Below are 23,056 nucleotides of genomic sequence, written 5' to 3'. Positions count from 1 at the left end.
AATTGAAAATCCATTTAGACTCTCGTCTGAGCAGTTCGAGCGTGATGTCTCCACCTCTGATGTCTGGTTGAACGGATTCCAGGCCCACGATCTTAATTCCTCTGCTCTGTGAATTATGTGTCGACAGAAAGTGCGATGCCACAGAGGACAATGTTTTGCCCTTTTCCAAGTCCTTCTTTGCCGTTGTTATAGTTGAAAGATGTTGTTGTATTCTTCTTTTTAACTCCTGTGTTGTTTGGCCAACATATGTCTTTGGGCATGGGCAGATGAGGGCATAGACCAAATTACGTGATTTGCAGTTGAAATACGTTTTCACAGCCATCTGTAATGAGGAGGAAAGAGATGAGAAGAACATTTCATTACTGCCAATAAATGGGCATATACTGCAATTGCCACAAGGAAATGTGCCAGTCAGCCTAATTCCTCTGTTCAGCCTAGTTACCGGGCGTTTAAAGTGGCTGTGACTCAAACAGTCTTTCAGATTTTTTGGTCTTCTCGCTATCAGGCTTGGCCGTTCAGATATGTGTGGTTTTAGTTTAGGTTCACTACAAAGGATCCCCCAGTACTTTGTAAGTATCCCACGAACCTCCTGCCACTGGTTGTTGAATGTGGTAATGACCCCTAATGGTCTTGGGGCAGTTTTTTGTCAGGGTTGCAATAGGCTTCCTCTATCAACCTCTTTTGCCGTGCTGTATGCATTCGCGATTACCTTTCTAGGATAGCCTCGATTTTTAAACCGTTGAGTCAAGTCCTGTGAATGCCTTCGGAAATCCTCCTGAGTACTGCAGTTACGCCTTATCCGATAAAACTGTCCCTTTGGGATGCCTTTCTTCAAGTGCTGTGGGTGAAAACTTGAAAAATGTAAAAGGCTATTAATAGCCGTAGGTTTGCGGTACAGCGTGGTTTGAACGTACCCATCCCCAGGATAGAGCTTAAGATCAAGAAATTCCACTTCCATCTGTGAAAAGTGTGACGTCAATCTTATGTTCCATGGGTTCTGATTGAGAGTATCGACAAACTGATGGCATTCTTCCAGGGTGCCTGTCCAGAGAAAAAGGATATCATCTATATAGCGATACCATTTGATGACATGTGATGAAAAAGCCTCCAGACAGTACACCCTGGTGACCTCCCACCACCCCAAGAACAGATTTGCGTACGAGGGCGCACAACGTGCGCCCATCGCGGTCCCTCTGATTTGTCTATAAAAAACCCGATCGAAGACAAAATAATTTTTGTCCAAAATAAAAGAAAGTAGATCGAGCAAGAAGGAGTCGTGTTGTCTGTCACCTGTAGTGTTCTGATCCAGAAAGAAGGCAACTGCTTGCGTCCCCAGGTCATGTCCAATGCAGGTGTACAGGGCTTCAACGTCTAGTGTGACGAGCCATACACCAGGTGGAACTCTTAGAGTTTGCAGTTGCTGAATCAGGAAGGTTGAGTCCCTCACAAAGGAGTCTAGAGATGAAACAAAGGGCTGGAGAAAAAAATCCACATAAGTACAGGGGCGTTCTAAAAGGCCCCCCAACCCAGATACAATAGGTCTACCTGGGGGTGTTTCCACAGATTTGTGGACCTTTGGGATGAGGTAAAAAGTTGGTACCCTAGGATGGCGATTGGTCATAAATTCCCTCTCTCACTTATTAATGATGTTTATGGTGAATGCTGAGTCCAGGAGCCGATCCAATTTGGACCTAAATACGTCAGTGGGGTCTGATGGTAGAACCTGGTAACATTCAGAATTTGATAATTGAAGTTTTGCCTCATTTAGATATAATTCAGTAGGCCATATCACTAGGTTACCACCCTTGTCAGCCTCTCGGATGACGAAATCCCGGTTTGAGCCAAGTCCCACAATGGCTTTCTGTTCAGCCCTATTCAAATTTCTCCCCTTATTTGGGTCTAATTTTAGACTTTGTACTTCGTGACATACAGCATTAAAAAAACTCTGTAGAACCGGAAAAAGAGACAGAGAGGGTGTAGCTTGCGAGGGTAACCTACCAGGAAATTTCTTCTTTTTAGGGTGTCCAGATTCGCCTTCTTCCAGTAGATCAAGTAAATCTCTAAAGACTTCTCGCTCATCAGCAGGTAGGCCATCCACAATGGAGGGTTGGTGGTATAGTAATTTGAAAGCCAACTGTCTACAAAAAAGGTACACATCTTTGATTACGGTAAATTTGTCCAAACCATTGGTTGGACAAAAGGAGAGCCCTCTCTCCAATACTGAAGACTCTACATCTGAAAGATTATATGATGAAAGATTAATGATAGACAGCTTACCAGAGTTCGAGGGGCTAGTCCCTAGAAACGGGGGATTCAGCGTTTCCTGTTCTGTCTCGTCTCCCGTCTGTATTTGGGAGACCAGGCTCTGTAGTTCCTGTTGTGTCTCTTTCGGACCGTGTCTCCTCCTTCGGCCCCTCCTGTTGTGCCTTCTGCCTCGCTTTGTTCCGACGATAAAAAATCGCTTGATGTAAGCTAATGTAAAGTTGCCACATCTCTTTCTGTTGGTGGATTCAAATTAACTCCCCTCCTGTTGCCCTTGTGCACCCATCTGTATGCTCGTCCGTTCTTAAAGTCCAGCTGGTCTCTTTTGAATTTCTGCCTCTTGCCCCCTATAATCTCCTTTTCAAAATTTTCAATAATATTCTTAAGCTGGCCTTGGAATGGCTCAACTAGAGTTTTCTTATCAAATGTTTCCAATTTACTTTCAATATTCTTGATCTTATCTTTAATTACAGACAGAATTTCTCGATCGTGTTCAATGAGCAAATCTATCAGAATATTCGAACATGTTAACAAACCCTTTTCCCAAACTTTCTGGAAGCCCTCATCTGCTTCCCAGGCTGGAAAAATCTGCACTCTAAGTCCTCTGGGCACCAGACCCACTTTTTTATATTGTTCTAAGGTTTTGATGTTCCACCACGTTTTGGTGATGGATTTGTGCAATCCAATTAACTCACTAGACACCTCCTGGAAATCCATGTCCATATTGCCACTATTACCTGACCCAACAGGGTCTTCTTCAAAAATATTGCATGTTTGACTGTTCCATGCTGCCTCTCTAGCTGCTAGATCCATGCCTACAAATAATAATATTTCAATAACACCCACTTAGAAATACACATACGTTAACCAATTGTGTGCCACACCCAGAAAATGCAGGGGACCAGAGACACCTGCATATATTTAAACAACCTAATAACTAGAGCGGGGGCACCACATAGGAAACGGGGATCCAACCTGGTCTATGCTATACTAAGCCATGAAAAAACAACACAAGAAATAGACCACAAAAGGGGATCACCAAAGGCAATGGATTAAATATGAAAATTACAAATTTTATTAGAATAACACTCATGGACATAGGAAACAACCACATGGAGCACACAATTAAAAGCATTTAAAATTGGTCACACATAGGACCTAGAAACATGAACAAATGGCCCATAATAGAACCCTCCTCCTAGATGCGATCCCTCCCCAAACGCAGTGTAATGGCTAATAATAATATATAGTACAGTGTAAGATGTCTGCATGAACAGCACTATTGGAATATAGGGTAAAGCAACACAACCTAAGGAGTATAGTTGTGACCATGATATATAATGCACCAGTCTGTGAATACCTCACACCAGCAGGATTACCTATGTAACCCCCCTTGGCTATGTACAGAGCTTGAACAGCTCCTGGGTTTGCATACTGGTTTCTTGTTATTGGTGATCTGAATCCTCAATTCTCAGCAGATCTTTTATTTCCCTTACTATGGGAGCTTTTACAATTTAATGGCACAGGTTATATACCACGTTAGACTAGACCAGTGGAAGTGCTACACAACTAACTCTGCATTATATACAACTCTATACCTTAATGGAGTAGACCTACATACCATATGTGTGGTTTGGGGTCAATCTGATTCACTGTGTATGCTTTATTAAGCTTTTGTCTATGTCTTACGTTATTGCAAAAAGGTTTTTTTTTTTTTTTTTTGCATATCTGCTTATTTGTGTTACATAGGTAATCCTGCTGGTGTGAGGTATTCACAGACTGGTGCATTATATATCATGGTCACAACTATACTCCTTAGGTTGTGTTGCTTTACCCTATATTCCAATAGTGCTGTTAATGCAGACATCTTACACTGTACTATATATTATTATTAGCCATTACACTGCGTTTGGGGAGGGATCGCATCTAGGAGGAGGGTTCTATTATGGGCCATTTGTTCATGTTTCTAGGTCCTATGTGTGACCAATTTTAAATGCTTTTAATTGTGTGCTCCATGTGGTTGTTTCCTATGTCCATGAGTGTTATTCTAATAAAATTTGTAATTTTCATATTTAATCCATTGCCTTGGGTGATCCCCTTTTGTGGTCTATTTCTTGTGTTGTTTTTTCATGGCTTAGTATAGCATAGACCAGGTTGGATCCCCGTTTCCTATGTGGTGCCCCCGCTCTAGTTATTAAGTTCCTGAAACACCCTCTCTGTGTCAAGAGTCCATTTTAAAACAGTCAGCCTGGTGTCCACGAGGAGGTCCATCAACGGTGCGGCAATCATGGTGAAGTTCGGGATAAACTGACGGTCGTACCCCACAATCCCAAGAAATGCCCTAACTTGCTTTTTGGAAAGCAGTTGCGGCCACCCCTGAATCACCTCTATTTTTTTCAATTGAGGCTTGATTACGCCTCTCCCGACTATGTAGCCCAAGTACCTGGCCTCCTTCCCTATGGCATACTTGGTTTATTTTAAACCCCGCTTTCCTCAAGACATTGAGGACCGCCTGCACTTTTGGGAGATGCGAACTCCAGTCATGGCTGAAGATGATGATGTTATCCAAATAAGCTGCGGCATACTTCTTATGGGGCACCAAGATCTGGCCCATTGCCCTCTGGAAGGTAGCGGGGGTCCCCTGCAGACCAAATGGCATCCTGGTGTAGTGGAAGCAGCCATCAGGTGTCGATAAGGCCGTCTTCTCTTTGGCGCTTCGCAACAGTAACATAGTAACATAGTTAGCAAGGCCGAAAAAAGACATTCGTCCATCTAGTTGAGGCTATATTTCTTCAGAATAAATTCGCAGATCTACATCCTTCTAAAAAACCTAATAACTGTAAGACACAATATTGTTATGCTCCAGGAAGACATCCAGGCCTCTGTTGAAACCCTGGACTAAGTTTGCCATCACCACCTCCTCAGGCATGGGGATCTGCCAGTATCCCTTCGTTAGGTCGAGGGTTGTGATATACCTCGCGGGCCCCAGTCGCTCATTAGGTTAACCCACGTGGGGCATCGGGTATGCGTCAACCCTGGACACTTCATTGAGCTTGCTGTAGTCATTACAGAAACTCCACTCGTCACTGGGCTTCAGTATGAGAACGGTGGGACTTGAGCAGCCACTTTTCAATTCCTCTATTACCCCAAGGTCCAGCATCCTCTTCACCTCTTGTGAGATTATTTCCCGGTATGCTTCAGGGATTCTGTAGGGCTTTAGGTTTACGCTTACATGCGGCTCCTTTAGTATGTCGTGTTCCACGACCTGTGTGGGCCCTGGCAATTCCGAGCACAGATCACGGTTCTGCTGCAGCAGTTCTTGACATTGCTGCTTATGGGCTGGCATCAACGTCTATGCAATTACAACCTCCTTGACCTTGGCTTTGGGATTGACCCCAGGCAAGGAGCTTCCAGCGGTTCACAGTCCCACCAGGGTTTGAGTCGATTCACATGGTACACCTGGTATGGATTCCTGTGACCAACCGGGCTGATGTTCCTTATAATTCACATCCCCAAGTTTCTGCACGACCTCATGCGGGCCTTGGCACTTGGCCAGGAACTTGCTCTCCACCGTTGGTATGAGTACTAGCACACAGTCCCTGGGCTGGTACTGCCTCAGTCTCGCTGATCGGTTGTGCACCCTTGCCTGGGCCTCCTGTGCCTGGAGCAAATTTCCTTCATGATAGGCATTATGTGAACCATTCTCTTCTGCAGCTGGGTAACATGCTCCATCACGCTTCAGTATGGCGTGACTTCAGCCTGTCAGGTTTCCTTGGCAATGTCCAGGAGCCCTCGTGGATGTCAACCGTACAAAAGTTCAAACGGCGAGAACCCAGTGGATGCCTGTGGGACTTCTCCAATGGAAAAGAGCAAGAATGGGTGTAAATAGTCTCAGTCTCAACCATCCTTATCAACGACCCTCTTGAGTATGGCCTTCAAGGTCTTTTTGAAGTGCTCCACCAAGCCATCGGTCTGCAGATGGTACACGGAGGTTTGCAGCTGGGTGATCTGGAGGACTCTGCACAGCTCCCACATCGCTTTGCTCATAAACAGCATTCCCTGGTCCGTCAAAATCTCCATAATCCAGTCCTGGCAAAGATGTGTACCAGCTCCCGCGCAATACTCTTAGCTGTGGCCGCAAGCCGATTTAACAAGAAGCCCCACCAAGCAATTCTATCAAAAGGGAATTTATATCACCGGCAAGGGAACTAAGGGGCTTCTGAAGTGAGACGCGAGGGCAGTTATCTGGCAGGTACGGCAAGACCTACAATATTCTAGAATCTCATGGTAACAACCTGGTCAATATAATCTCTGCAGTGCCCTCTCCTGAGTTTTCTCTACCCCTAGATGACCCCCCTGTATATGTGCATTGGTTATCTCCAGGACTCTTCGCCGGTACGATGTTGGAACTAACAACTGTTCCACAATTTCTCCACCCCTCAATTTGGTCACCCATTACAGCAGCTGCAGTCACTGTAAAATGAGGAAGCTGAGCTCCTCAGGTACAGTCTTGTCCTCCTCTACAGCGAGGACACAAAGGGGAAACTCCATCACCTCTGCTCCTGATGGAGTTACCTTTCAAGGGGCCGGGCTTTGAACCGGGACACTCGGTACAGCCCCCTTCTGCCACAAGTCCCAGAACAAAGAAAAATCATGACCCAGTATGACGGAATGGATCAAGCCTCTCACTACCCCAACCTCATGGGTCTTATCACCACAGTCTGTCCCCATGGTTACTCTGGCTACAGGGTAGTCATTGATGTCTCCATGTATGCAGCAGACACCCACACACTTATTAAGGACTAGATGTTGGCCCGATTCAAACGCATCAGGTATTCTAGTATAGAATAGACAATTAGACCCTTAGACAACAAAATGGCGGCACTTGACAGCAGTGGAGGACAATCATGATTCCAGAATTCGCGGCAGACTGTGCCCGTCGCTGATTGGTCTGGCGGCCTCGACCAATCAGCGACGCGCACAGGCCAGCCGGCCTCGACCAATCAGAGACTGTGCCCGTCGCTGATTGGTCGAAGCCGCCATCAGCGACGCGGGATTTCCAGGACAGACAGACAAACCCTTAGACAATTATATATATAGATTAACTGGTGGGGCAGTGCATCACTGATTAGTGTCACCAGACTTCCAGAGTCCAACAGTCAGAGGACCCTCACCCCATTGATGGAGATGGCACATGACTGGGGAATGTCACTGGGTTTACAGTCCATGCTGCAGGCCGGGTAAGCATAATACGAGCACTGTCTGCTGAGACTGCAGACGGCAATCCATAGGTTCAGGGGGCATTTTACACCGGGCGGCTATATGCCCAGGATTCTGACACTGCCAATAGACTACATCCTTCATTCCAGCCTTAGAGGTCCCCTCAGCAAAATTGGGACGTCACCCTGTTATGGGCCTAGCCACCCTCTTTGGTGAGCCTGGCCCCTTTTGGGTATCCCAGTACAGGGACGCAGTAATGTCTGGTATCCCTTGGGCTTTCTCCACCACCTAGTATCTCTCAACCAGTCCAATCAGATCGTTTGCATTCTGGGGGTCGCCCTGGGCAACACAAGTCTGTATTGGCCTGGGTATGGAGTGGATGAATATGTCCATCACCGCATGCTCGACCATCTAGGCCAGTTTGGACAACTCTGGCTGCAGGCACTTTTGGACCAGGCGTAGCAAGTTAAACATCTGTGAACGGGGTGGTTTATTGCCAGCATATGCTCAGTGGTGGAATCGTTGAGCCTTTACAGACATTGTCACCCCCCGAAGAATAAAGCTGCCTTACCAATTTTGCCACACGCGGTTTTTGTTCATAATGCCTCCCAAAGATCGGAATAAATAGCGATCATAAAATATAATGTGCCCGAAAATGGTACCGCTAAAAATGTCAACTGGTCCCGCAAAAAACAAGCCCTCAAATGACTCTTTCAGCAGGAATCTGGAAAAATGATAGCTCTAAAAATATGGCAATGCAAAAAAATGTGTTTTGCAATAAAAAGCGTTTTTTAGTGTGTGAGAGCAGCCAAACATAAACAAAGTATAAATCTGGTATCTCTGTAATCGCACCAACTCGAAGAATAAAGTAATCTAATCACTTATACCGCACGAGGAACGGCGTAAAAAATAAATAAAACCAATTCTTCACTCACTCTTGATTTTTTCATTCTGCCTCCCAAAGATGGCAGTAAGGCTCATCTCACATTTATCCTGCGCTCTGTGCTGAGCGCTTACATAGGGGTTTTCTGTGTAAAGCTCTGAAATATGTGATTCAGACAGAACTTCTGGAAGAAGATTCCCTATAACGAGGAAGATGGAGTCACTGTCTGACCTATGATCTGGCTGTGTCCGTCTTTTTAGGCGTGCAAAAAAGCACGGTCCGCCACAGTTTTGTGCACTACTGAAAAGAAGGACAACGCTGAGCAGAGGCCAGACAGAGTCCAGATTAAGTCTGCTGCCTCATTATAGTAAATGAATCCCTCGGGGGTTTCATCTGAATCACATCACTCGGATATTTAAATGGAAACTCCAATATAAGTGCTCTGTATAGAGCGCAAGATAAACGTGATCCCAAATGTTATGTAAAATGTTCCCAAACACAGCTTCAAATCAATCTACAAAAAATCAAGTCGCCACTGGAATAGATAGTGATCATAAGTAAATACTGCTCTCCCAAATCCAAATACCTCTCTCCCTTCTGAGCCTAAGGGTACCTTCACACTGAGCAACTTTAGAACGAGAACGACAGAGATCTGTGACGTTGCAGCGTCCAGGATAGCGATCTCGTTGTGTTTGACACGCAGCAGCGATCTGGATCCCGCTGTGACATCGCTGGTCGTAGCTAGAAGTCCGGAACTTTATTTGGTCGTCAGGTCGGCATGATTCGTCATGTTTGACAGCAAAAGCAACGATGCCTGCAATGTTTTTTCATGGAGCTAACAACCAGCGAGAACGATAAGTACGTCACTGGATAGCTCCTGCATCGTTCAGCTGTTGCCGTGTTTGACATCTCCTAGCAACCTAAACAGCGACGCTGCAGCGATTGGCTCGTTGTCTATATCGCTGCAGCGTCGCTTAGTGTAACGGTACCTTAAATGTGCCTAATCGGCATTTAGGGTCCACATGTTTGGCATTTCTGTAGCGATGAAGGCCTGCCTAAATTTACCGGTGCATGTCTACAGAAGTATGAATTGGTCACTACAACATACTGGGGACTACAACGTATGGGCACTACAATGGCAATATGCAATTTTTACTCAGCAACAGCCTCTGCTTCTTGTTTCTGGAGTCAAAATCATCAATACACCTGTAGATAAATTCCCAAGGGGTATAATTTCCAAAATGCGGTCACTTGAGGGGGGATTCTGCTTTTCTCGCACTTAGGGGCACTGTATATAGAGTCTGCAAACTATTCTTGGAAAATATGAGCTCCAGGAGTGAAATAGCGCTCTGTCCCTCCCGAGTCTCGCTGTGTGGCTCAGCAGTACTATTCAACCACGTATGGGGTATGTCTACATTCAGCAGAAATTGGGGGACACATTTTGGTGCATTTTTGTCACATTTCCCTTTGTGAAATTGTAAAATCTGGCGCTAAAAATAAATGTTGGGGTAAAAATGTAATTATTTTTTCTTCACTGCCTAATGGTATAAAATTATGTGACAAACCCATGGTGTCAATATGATCACTGCACCACTAGATGATAAATTAATTGAGAAATGTAGTTTATAAAATGGGGTCACTTATTTGGTGTTCTGGCACCTCAGGGGCTCTGCCAATGTGACATGGCACCCTCAAACTAGTCCCGCAAAATCTAAACTCCAATTTGGCGCTTCTTCCCTTCTGACCTTTGCACTTTACTTCAAAAGTAGTTTTCAACCACATATGGGGTATTGTTGTGCTCAGGAGAAATTGAAAAACATTTTTTTGCATTTCATTTTGTTTTGTTACCCTTGTGAAAATAAAAAAATTTGGCTAAAATAATATTTTTGTGGGAAAAATTTTATTTTTCTTTATTTTCATGTCTCTAAACTTCTGTGAAGCACCTGTGGGTTCAAGGTGCTCATCACACATCTAGATACGTTCCCTGATGTGTCTAGTTTCAAAAATGGTGTCACTTGTGGGCGGTTTCCACTGTTAGGCACATCAGTGGCTTTCCAAACTTGACACAGGATCACCCTTTACATCTCGGGTTTAATATATGGATTCTTTGTATGCCACTGAGCCACGATATAATTATAGATGCTAATGACGATTCCAGTATATAAGACCAACGCAATATATGTTGATGTGGCTTATGGTTATGCTAGCAGGTCGATTTCCTATTGTGCCCCCCATATTATGAGACACCCCTTTTAATTTTATAGTGTTATTTTTAAGTTGTATTTTCAATAAAAAATCCTTGTCTGTGATATTTTGAGTCCTTACTTTGCCTGCTTGACCTTTATATTTGCCACTGTAGTCAGTTTGATGTTGTAGTAATGTGGATGGTGGAAGAAACAAGAGGGTTGATCATCCCTGATGCCCATCATCCTAGTGCTCATCTTTGAGTCGGTCCTTAAAGAAATGAAAGGAAGTTGGAGTATACTTTACTGAAGTATTACAGACTCTTCTGGGATGTCTAATAGTATAATTTATTATGGTGGGGAAAATGTGAGCATTATGTATTATCTAAAGTTTTATATTTGTATTACTATCTATGTAAGTTTTGTGTCTTTACTCAGTGAGCAATACTAAAAAATAAAATCTTTCAATATCCTTCAGCATTGTAATTACTCTCGCCAAGCCCTTTCTCTATACAATTTAATTAGTAAGTGGGAAAAGCACATATCTCTTATTGCATTCCTGCTCTAAATAGGAAAGTCATAATGCTGCATGTCTGACTCATTTCCTCTTGTTCTGCTCGGCCGTGTGAGCAAGTCTAGCCTGAACGCTGCCTCTTCAGTGAGGGCCGCAGTCTGAATTCCAGATGATGTATGAACAGTCATGTTTGGAATGCAGCTGTTCTGGAGTCACTTGTCCTGAAGTGAATTCTAGCAGGATTCTTGTAAGACTTTTTGACATGTCTTAATGGCATCAGCTTAGGTCTAATTTATTGTGAAGGATGAATGAGTTGGCCTTTCCTGCGCTTTCTGTTCCATCCTTCTGTAGCGCGTGTGAAAATTGAAATGTATCCTGTTGATCACTTAGGGTTCTTGACATTTTTTAAATCTTAGTCAGCAGTCAAACCTTTGTATAAACTGCTGACTGGATTTCACTGAACACATACTGTAGTTATCTTCATTCATGACCCTTTTTGACCTGGGCTTTGTAAACCTGAAACTATTTGGGCATTAAAATAGGCCTGCACAGAGACATTCCTTGTCTTTATTTCCTGACAGTCCTGACAGTATGAGCACACAAAGGGCCCAATTAACCTAAACTGTAATGCCAGAATTCTGTCCTAAAAGCTTTGAAAAGACACAAAATTTAGGCACAACTAGGAGTTGTGCCTAAATGTGTTGACTTTTGGTGTTTACACACCAGTTTCTCCCAGCTTTTACAAAATAGGCAGAGCTGGTGTGGTACAAGGGCACGGCAGGGGTCAATTCATGATGAGCTGTGGCGTTTCCTGAGGCAAAATTCTCTCCTGTACCTGACTGGAATTAGATTTCTGTCATAGCTCCCTGAGGACCACTCTTCAGATGCTCCAGATCCGTAAACCAGCAAAAATTACCTGGACTATAAGTTGGTATAATTGCAAAGCAAGAGCATGTTCACATTGGCCATTAGGAAGAGAAAGACGCGCACTCTTGCTATAATGGAGGTGCAGACTGGACGTGGATTTAATCCACAAATGACATCATAAAGATAAACAGTCGCACTCAAAAAATTATATCTTTAGTAAAGAAAAAGATTTATTTCAATCACAAAATAGTGCAATAAATTCACCGCAGTCAGGTCAATTGAGGAAGGCAAAGGTAACGTTTCGACCCTATCTTGGGTCTTTTTCAAACCTTGCTCATATGGAAGGTCATGAAGAGAAATTGTGCACAAATGGTACAAGATTCCTGTTAAGGGCTTGCGATACACGTTGAGGTAGACAGCTGCGGTGGAGTCACATTGGCCATTAAACAGACAAAACCTAAGACAAAAAAAAAGAAAATATAGCTTGCTGTGAATAAATTAGTAAAAGCAATAGTGTATATAAATAAATAGGGTACTTCACTAACACCGTTTTTTGATCAAAAAGCATAAAAGCCATAACAACAGCATTAAGGTGTGCCCAAATTTGTGATGGTCCTAATCTCTAGAATTAAAACCTTACCATGTGTCAAAGTGACTTCAATAAGAATAAGTGTGAATAAGGGCTAAGCAAGACCAGGTTCCGAATATGAGCACAAAACAAATGGAAAGCTATATAAATGTGATGTCCATCTCAAAGGGAGGGAAGCCACACCCTTACCCGAAACTAAATTGAAAAAAAAAATGAACCGGAGAATAAGTTGGTATGCATGCAAAATTGGAGCATCCCAAATTTGGGTACAGCTTGACGCTGGTGTTATGGCTTTTATGCTTTTTTTTAAAATCAAAAACATTGTTTTTGAAGTACCATATTTATTTATGTGCACTATTGCTTTTACTTATTTCCTTTCAGCAGGGGATATTTTCATTTTGTTTCTGGCTTAGCTCCAGATTCATGTGCACCTCTACATGAATCTGGAGCGTCTGACTCCAGGATGCCCCCTCATCAAGACTGGTGTGAAAAATGCTTGATAAATTAAGCCCAAAGTCTTTTTGAGGCAGATTCTGCCTGGAATTGAAAAAGCGCTAAAAAACGCCAAATGAAATTAACATATGAACTGCAATGTCAAAACCACTTGCTGTCTGGGCATATGTTCCGTCTTTTGTAGCTTCTTTTAACTGCTTTCAAACTTAGAAAGCCGTGAAGCGGCTAAAAGAAATGACCAGTTCATTCTTCTGACCACTTATGCTTGGAATCTCTCACTATCTTATACTGTATATGGAATTTAGAAAAAAAACACCAGCGGCAAAGCTGCCCAAAAAGCTGGAAGAAAAGAGGCTTCAGTAAAATAAACCACTTGGGTTTTCCTAAATCATAATCTTCTTAAAAAATGTGTGTACACCAGCATCTAAAAGACGTCAAGTACACAAACCCTTATGATGTAGTAGTAAGAGCAAATAGTTGTTAACGGACATATATTTAGTACTGAGACTGCACAAAACATTATTGAAAACGAGAGAGGCGAAAACTTAGCAAAACTGAAATTTGACAAACCGTGCAGCCTTTCGCAGGAACTTTTATTTGTAGCAAAGTTTTTATTCTTAAATTGAATGTTCTTTATTACTCTGAAGTTTCTCCTGAACATAATAAGTGGCAAGTGATTTAAAAAAAAAATCTAATACCTTAATACTCACCTTCCTGCTCAATTCTCATCATCCGCTCCTCAGGGTCTCTTCTTTCCACTATTGCAAGCCACATCTCTGGTCTTTACTCTAGAAGGGGACATCCATTCACAACCAGACTCGGCTGACCCTGTGCATTGTAACATAATTAAGCAGCCTGTGGGGCACTTCGGCGATATCTGCCGATGCATCCCTGGCCGACAGGCCCGTTCTGGTCATGCTGGGGTTAACTCATCGCAGTGACGTGTGTGCGTGTGTGCCTGGTGTGCTCCCTCTGGGTGTGCTCCCTCTTCCCAGTATGGGACCTCCCCCTCCTTATAAAGCTGCAGCAGCCTGGCTTCCGGTCTCTAATCATCTGAGATCCGGAGCAGGTTCGGCCACCCTCCCACCCTAGATGATTCATTTGTTTGCATAAGTTAAAAGTCACAGCCTGTTGATGGTGCCAAGTATCCTTTCGAAGGCAATCTTGTCCCCGGGCGACCGGGGGGCAAAGTGCTTAATGGCAAGTTTATAGGCCCCTCGGGCGGTATGTTAAAAGTTGTGACCGACCCCTGCCAAAAAAGAAAACTAAGTTTTGTTTACTGATGTTAAAAGAAAATTAAAGAGTTTCAAGTTGATGGTTGTTGTGTCAGTCATTGCATGGGAGCTTCTGGTGGTTGGTTCGGGTCTTACAACGAGCAATGACCGCTGATGCCTGGTCGCGGACTGAAGTTCTTTTCTAGAGTGAATTCACCGTATGCCAGAAGGAAGAAACTGGACAATGGGCAGGGAGCAGTGGGCTGAGTTGAGTGGTGAGATATTCGTTTTCTTTTTGTACCAATTGTTGGCCTGCTTTGGTTTCGCAAAATGGTGGCCAATCTGCTGCCATTTAGCTGAACTTGCAGATAGTGAATTACAAATAATCCTTATCCTGGAGAATCCAATTTTTTGTGAAATTTGAGCAGAATTCAATTTCACTTTAATAAATTTGCTCATCTCTAATGAGAACCTCACCTTATTTTGGATTCAGTTTTGAGTTGTAGGCATATGGTCCCATGTAAATTATTATATTGGAAATCTTTAGATTATAATTTATGTCTAATGGGTCAAACACTAGAATAAATCTTAATGACACAGAGATGATTTCATGTTTCAATTTTGGAACCAACCCCAGAATGCCCAACTGTATAGAACGTGTTCACCTGTACCTTTCTACAAGTTTTACCAAGAACTCAATAAATCTCACTATACAAAATCAATACATTATTACTACATGGTAGCATATCCCCTAAAAGATTGACTTATCACAACCTTCCAGATGGAAATGGATCGCCCCCGTGTAGGGCAAGGGGTACACGGTACCGGGTCCTTCGGTTCTCAAGGGGGATGTCACGGTGGCTGACCCGGTCCGTGGCCCTCGGGAGGTCCGTTATAAAAGGGATACCTGTGGTATTCAGTAAAGGTGACCGACGATGCTTAGAGTCCGCTGGGGTGATGTTATGGCAGCTAGATGGTATACCTTCCCACAGGTGAAGTATGTCCCCAGGGCTTCCCAGTGTGTAGATGGTGGATGGTGTGAGGCGCAGTGAAGTACGAGGACACAAGGTTACAGTCTCTTTACCTTTACTGAAGGCTTCAGCATCTCCAGTCCAGTGCACCAGATCACAGGGCAGGCAGAGTCCGGCCGGTTTGTAGGTAAATCCAGAGTCCCCTTAACCAGGTGGAAATCAGTAGCCTTCCTCTAGCGCCTGGGTGTTGTAGTACCTTACTGCTGAGCCTCTCATAAGGTCCTCACAACTGTTGTAGATGTTCTAGATGTTATGTCTCTTTCTCTGTCCCCTAGGGTAGGACAAACCCATATGACTGATGGCCTGAGGCTTTTTACAGGGACTCTAGCACGCCCCGTCCCCCACAAGTTGCCAGCGTCCCTCCTGTGTATAGGGCGGATCAGTAACTTGAAATTAGCTGGCCTGCTGGACTCTGGAGCAAGGCATAAAGGACTGTTGCTCCCTCGGTGTTCTGGCTACCGGATCCTGTGCCTGAGAAGGAGCTAGCCTGTGCAGGGCAGAACTCCTTCTGGTTTCCTCTCCTTTTTGCTATGACTTCTTCTCACTCTTTTCAATACAGTTCGCTGTTCGTGTCTCTTTCTTAGGGGCTGCCGCACGTGGGGCAGGCGCAGTTCCGTGGTCTTCCATCTAGTCCTCTGACAGGATCCCACCCCTGTCAGGGACCAACTACCTGAGCGGAGCTCAGATAGCAGCTAACTGGGTGAAGCCCAGCCAGCTTCTGCCTCACTTCCTATCCAGGCCACCAGTTTTACCTAATTGTGAAGAGTGCCCTAATAAATAGGAGCATAGCTCCCCCTGGTGGACTGGAGTATGAAATGTGTTGCATGTTTGTGATTCTTGAAAAAGAGATCTCCTTTATTGCCTTCAAACGTAACATCACTCCCCCCTAGAGGAGAATGATATTACTGCAATGACCAGGACCCTGGGGCGTTTCAGATACATATGGACACTTCCAGAATAAACATCTAATGCAGAGTAGTATTGAGCCACCCCCTTAGTGTTCGAGTTCGGTTTGTCGAATTGGGGTGAGTTCGACGAATGTTTGTCGAACGTTCGACGAACACTCTCAACCCCCATTGAAACCAATGGAAGGCAAACACATACAAACACATAGAAAACACATAGAAAACACATTAAAAGGTGTCGAAAAGCTGAACAACTGCTCAGAAGACACAACAAACACATGGAAAAGTCACAAGTACATATAGTCATGCGAAAAAAAAGAGGTGGAGGAGTAAAAGGAGGAGGAGACACAGATATAGGCATGTCATGCCCTTCTAAAATCAAGAAAGGCTGGAGTAAAAATCTAAAATCAGCCTACCAACACCCAGACATCGTGACAAAAAAATGTAAAAAAGAAATAACTTTAGGTAGAATGGCGGGTCCATTCAGAACACTTTCCTTAGAAAACGTAGTGGTATCCCCGTTGGGAGTGGCGCCAAAAAAAGGAAACCGATACATTCAGACTAATCCACCATTTGTCATTTCCAAGGGGCAGGTCAGTAAACGGCAACATCGACGCGGAACCAAGTACAGTACTATTTACTGTGCCTCCTTTGACGAGGCAATCAGGCGGGTCAAGAAGTTGGGAAGGGGCACCCTAATGGCCCAAACAGACATTGAGGGGATGTTCCGGTTACTACCTGTGCCTCCGAATACTGTGTGCCTATTGGGCCGCTTCTGTGAAGGAGCATACTACATAGATCGATGTTTGCCAATGGGGTGCGCCATATCCTGCCCACTATTTGAGGCGTTTAGTTGCTTCCTCGAATGGGTTATCATGGACGTTTCTAAGGGGGCACAAATTATCCATTACCTCGACGACTTCTAATGCCTGGGCCCAAAAGATTCGCCACAGTGTGAATACACCCGGTAGTCCACCAGTGAGAAGGAGAGTGCTGGATGGAGAGCGGACACCCTAGAGCCATGGGGTTAGATTGAGAAAGGAAGAAGGCGGTGTAGCTTGCTGCATGGTTGCATGGTTGGGGTACTCTGCTGAGTAGCAGAAACTGCTACTAGGCCCAAAAGGATTTCCTGGGCTAGATGCAGTTGAAAATTAGTAATTAGATCTACAGACGGTGTAGCTTGCTACATGGGTGGGGTACTCTGCTGAGTTGCAGATACTGCTACTAGGCCCAAAGGATTGCCTGGGCTAGATGCAGTTGAAAATTAGTAATCAGATCTACAGACGGTGTTGCTTGCTTCATGGGTGGGGTACTCTGCTGAGTTGCAGACACTGCTACTAGGCCCAAAGTATTGCCTAGGCTAGATGCAGTTAAAAATTAGTAATTAGATAAACAGGCGGTGCAGCTTGCTTCATGGGTGGGCTACTCTGCTGACTAGCAGACACTGAAGCTTTGGAGCAGACCTCTGAATCCCAGGCCATAGTATGAGTAAACAGCTCTGCCTAGTCAATTCGCCTAGTATCTTATCCTCTTCAATTTAAATAAATTCTTCAATTTATGCATCTGAAAATCATACGAGTGCAGTGATTTTTCTGACTTTATGACATATGGGATTAAACATCCCGTTCACTAGCACCGTGGACTATACTGATTGAGTGCTGGCTTTGATTTCTTCTCTACAGTTACTTGATTTGTAAGCTATTAGCACCAATCGAATCCATGTCAGCCGAGACATATGTGTACGACGAGTCTACCGGATCTACTATCCTATCTAAGATTAAGACTAAAACGGACTTCCTGCATCTACCAAGCAATGATATAAAATCGAGGGATTGGGAAAAGGAGAGGAAGAAGCTTATCAGCTACGATTTGCATTGTGCAACATTAGGAGAATACCACCGACAAGCCAGGATACCTCGGGGTCTACGTTGCAATCTACGTCCCACATTATTTTCGGATAATGAAAAATACTGTACTACATTCCAAAAAATTCTAAATAAGTTCTCCTTCGACATAATATTACTGACCATCGAATATCTACAAGAGGCAATAAAGAGTACGGAAGAGAAAATTGAAAGCATTGAAACTCAACTCACTGCTACATTAAACGCCACCGAACTCTCTACCCTCAAGAATAAAATAGACACTAGCCTCATTTCCTACCAAAGGTCGTTGGAGGAAAGGAAACGCACGAAATTTCAAAGGGACACTGAGGACTATTTATCTAATAAAGTGTACCGATGGGAGGATACAGCTCCCCGCCGACCGAGACCAAGATTTCGCCGCACACCAGGGGGCAACTACCCCTCAGGGGGCTCCTCGCCAGCTGGGGGATCATCAGCAGGATCCGGCAGCGAGACTGGCGGGGCCCAAGCTACAGGACCGCGTTTTTTAGGACAAGCCGCGCGCCCACAAGGAGGGGAAAGAAGACGAAACGAGGACCGACACATGACGTTGAGATCTCAGGTAGGAGTCCAAACTCTGTGGTAAGCATCTCCGACTACACCCTTTCTCCTCTTGAGCTAAAAGTCTTAAATATGGGCCTCTCCTTCTGCCCTACCCCTAGATGGGATTCTTTTCAACTCGAAAAGGATCTTCAAAGGTTTTATAGAAATATAAGACTTAAGGTACACTTTAACGAACTTCCAAACACAGTAGTGAACAGATTGGGCACCACATCTAGTCAGAGCAGAGAGGCTGGCATTACCTTGGGATCACTGGGCCTGAGGAATCCTAGCTCCTTTGTTCCACCAAAAACCAATCATGCAGTAGAAACCTTCATCAATCTCCTTGATAGAGATATCAAAGAGACTATACATGAACAACGTCTTGGTCTCCTCCCTGTCCGACACAATCTTAGTCCCATAGAGAAGCAAGTATTAGACACACTAAGTGAGAACAGAAACATTGTAATTAAACCCGCGGACAAGGGGGGAGCCATTGTAATTATGAATAAGGATCACTATGTCACCGAAATAAGACGCCAATTATCTGACACGAATACTTACCAAAAACTCCAGGGGGACCCTACATTCTCCATACAGCGGAAAATCAATACTGTAGTTGACAAATACCTGAATTTAGGCACCATAGACAACAAAACCAAAACTTACCTCATTAATCATCATCCAATTACCCCAGTATTGTACATTCTGCCGAAAATACATAAAAATCTCCAGAATCCCCCTGGCCGCCCGATCGTCGCTTCAACGGACTCAGTGCTCAATCCCCTTTCAAAATTCTTGGAAAAAATTCTCACACCTTATACCAAGTTAACTAAATCCTTTATACTGGACACCAGCGATTTTTTATCTAAAATTCGTAATATTTCTAACATTCCGCCAGATAGCCTTCTTTGTACTTTGGACGTAAACAGCCTTTACACCTCTATCGTACATGATAGGGGTGTTACAGCGGTTTCACTTACACTTCAGGAAGCAGGCATTGACAGGAACACACATGATCTCTGCATAGACCTCTTGAACTTGGTCCTTAGGGAGAACTTCTTCCTTTTTGAAGACGATTTCTTCGTACAGACATGCGGCACAGCGATGGGGTCCAATGTGGCCCCAGCATACGCTAACCTATACATGGACCACTTCGAGAGGGAGTATGTATATGCCAACCCTATTTTTCAACAAAACGCATTAGTTTGGTACAGATATATCGACGATATATTCTGTATCTGGCAAGGGAACCACACCAGCTTACAGGCATTCTACGAAGCTATTAACACCATTCGTCCGGAGCTTACCTTCACACTTACTTACCACAATAGTGAAGTCACCTTCTTAGACACTAAAGTCCTTAAAAATTCCTTGGGTAATTTAAGCACTGACTTATACTCCAAACCAACTGATTGTAATAGCCTTCTGCTTTACAACAGTTGCCACCCCAAGTCCACGAAAGATAGCCTTCCTAGGTCCCAGTTCAAAAGGGTATCTAGAATTGTCTCAGACCTGGATCTGAAAGCTACCAGACTACAAGAGATGTCCACTAAATTCAAGGCCCGTAACTACCCCACGGACCTTCTTGAAACTGAATCTACCAAAATTCTTAATGAAATAGAGGACGATACATCTAGAATTAAAAACCCTAGACTCCCATTTGTACATAGTCACCACCCCACTATGCGCAGGGTACACAATCTAATCAGGGCACACTGGCCACTCTTGAATAAAGCATACCCCACAATTCCCATATTCAAGGAACTCCCCCTGATGTGTACAAGAAGACCCAAGAACATAAGGGAGAGGGTTGTCAGGGCGGATCTGGGCACTCTAAAAACACCGACACATAGAACACTCACAGGCCAGAAACGCACAGGGACCTTCCCATGCTTGGGTTGTATGAGCTGTTCGAATGTGATTAAGGGCAACGAAGTGGTACACCCAAGGACAGGTAAATCTTACAAAATAAAGGACTATTACACGTGTGAAACAAATTTTGTGGTATACATCATTAAGTGCCCTTGCGGGTTACTTTATGTAGGGGAGACCACCCAAGCGGTTAGAGATCGCATCTCTAACCATAAATCAACTATTCGTTGCGGTAAAGTATGGCTCCCCCTCCCCCTTCACTTCAAAGAAGCCAACCACAGCATAGCACAACTTAGATTCCAGGTCATAGAAAAGGTTCCCCGTCCTAGACGAGGAGGGAATCATGTTAAATTATTGAAACAGCGTGAGACCTTTTGGATCTACACACTTGACACTCTACATCCACGTGGCTTGAACCGCGAGATAGACTGGCTAACTTAATTTTTCTCCCATATAGGCCAATTGACTTTTTGCACTACCAACCTCTATGACAAACGCGTTTTGGATGGTAAGACGCATACCCTAATAGTCTCCTTTATAAGTTTCCTTATATTAGTTCCCATTTTTTCATTTTTTCATTTTTTTCATTTTTTCCCTTTTTTATTTTTTATTTTTTCCTTTTTTTACTTTTTTTATTTTTATTTTTATCTTTTATTTTTATTATTTCATTAATTTCACCCATAATTTCAATTAACCTATAGCCAATATATTATTCCCTTCCTTCGTACCATTATCCAATTTTTTCTTTTCATTTCTTTTTATTTCCGTTGTTTCATTTCTTTTCTTTTATTTCCCTTTTTCTTATTTTCTCATTTATTTCTTTTCGTTTGGACTCCTACCATTATTAATGTCATTTCATTGTATCTATTGTGGTTATATACATTATAGTGTTATGCTTCCCAGTACTTATTTAGGGTGCACCTGTAGGATGGTCTGTTATTGTCTAACCCTCCTTTCCCCGTTCCTTTGGACATGACTCAACCAGACATGATACTATTCCTTCCTAGGCACACTTACAGGCACCCCTCGACATTTTGCTATAACATCAATGGCCATAGAGACATCTAGCTGCTGGATCTCTATCTCCAGTTCATTACATTCTGTGTAGTGCGGTGTGCGCAGGCGTCAGACTGACTGAAATATGGGGCCACATAGCATAACGCACAGGCGCTGCCCTTCCAATCACCACGCACGAGCGCTCTGCCCGACACGTTGTGCGCAGGCGCCACACTAGAGTCCCTCACATGCGGACGCAGGCGCTGTACATAGGCGCCTGACATGGGGCTCTGTGCGCAAGCGCCAAGTCACACTCCTCAGCAGGGGAATGGGTAGCTCCTCCGCAGGCGCCGGCGTCCCCTGGTACTTCCGGTCACATGACCGGCCGGGGATCTGGATATAACGCCGGACAACATGCACCTCATTGAGCGGTTCCATTGCCTAGACACAGGATTGTGTCGGCCTCCCCCACTACGCCACCAACGCTTGCGCCTTGCCTGCACTACGGACACGTGAGACTATGGAGTCACCATCAGATAAGTGTCTTGTCACTATGAGAATTTTTTATAGCATGTATTATCCTCTCCGCCTACAGGGACGACATTGCTTTATCTACTGGCAGCATACCATTTCCTCAAGGGGGTTCTCCTTTATGAACCAATTGGGTCGCCTGCTTACCTACTTAACACAGGTATCTAGTGTAGCTATGCCATATACATATTTGTCCCACTGACTATTCCCCGCACAAGGTTTGATCCTACATGTATCCTCCACTCTGTTCTGCCCACAGCACCATATCTCTATGTAACTCTGAGGACATATCAGAATTTACGGGACGACCAGTACCTGATCTATAATTTTGCCCACTGTATCCACAGGACAGGTATTACTATGTCTTCATATTTCACAATCCCGTTACTACATAAGATTTATGCCTCATACTCATATATGCATATATATTCCAGACACAGGATCTGTTCCAGCCGCAGATACGGCTCTTCTTGTTGCATGGACATACGTTGTCTAGCGTTCCAGCTGGGTCAGTATTTTGATTTATACTTGCAACATGGGCACTATACAGGGTGCTTACACCATGTAGACACGATTAAAGGGACGCTTGGTCTGTACCACTAGATATACACAATTATTGTCTTGGTTGGACCGCTACCTGGGGATATGAAACCTTAGCTGCTATCTCATGCTATATTGTTCTCTTTAGGTATATCGCCATACCATTGTATATAACTCTACACAAAGTAAAGGATCCTTCTTTATATGCAACAGAATTTCAACAGGGTATGTTCTTCCTCCAGTACCGGTTTTGCAAATATTATGGACTTTTTTCCTCTTTTTGTACGATCCACCTTTTTCTGTATATTCCAGTTTTGTAGAATACGTTCCGTTTTGGTCGTTACATAAAATGTCCAGCGGCAGCTCATCGATTTTGATATGGATTCTTTGCTCCCTTCTGTATATTTGTATATATGTATATATTTACCTGTTTGTAAATGTTGTTTTGTTTCTCTGCTTGTTACAGCGGTTTTGTGAACAAGGCCATGAGTTGGCCGAAACGTCAATTCGCCTAGTATCTTATCCTCTTCAATTTAAATAAATTCCTCA

This window comes from Ranitomeya imitator, chromosome 3 (assembly GCF_032444005.1).
Source record: "Ranitomeya imitator isolate aRanImi1 chromosome 3, aRanImi1.pri, whole genome shotgun sequence".
NCBI classification, from domain to species: Eukaryota; Metazoa; Chordata; class Amphibia; order Anura; family Dendrobatidae; genus Ranitomeya; species Ranitomeya imitator.
This window is presented reverse-complemented; position numbering follows the sequence as displayed.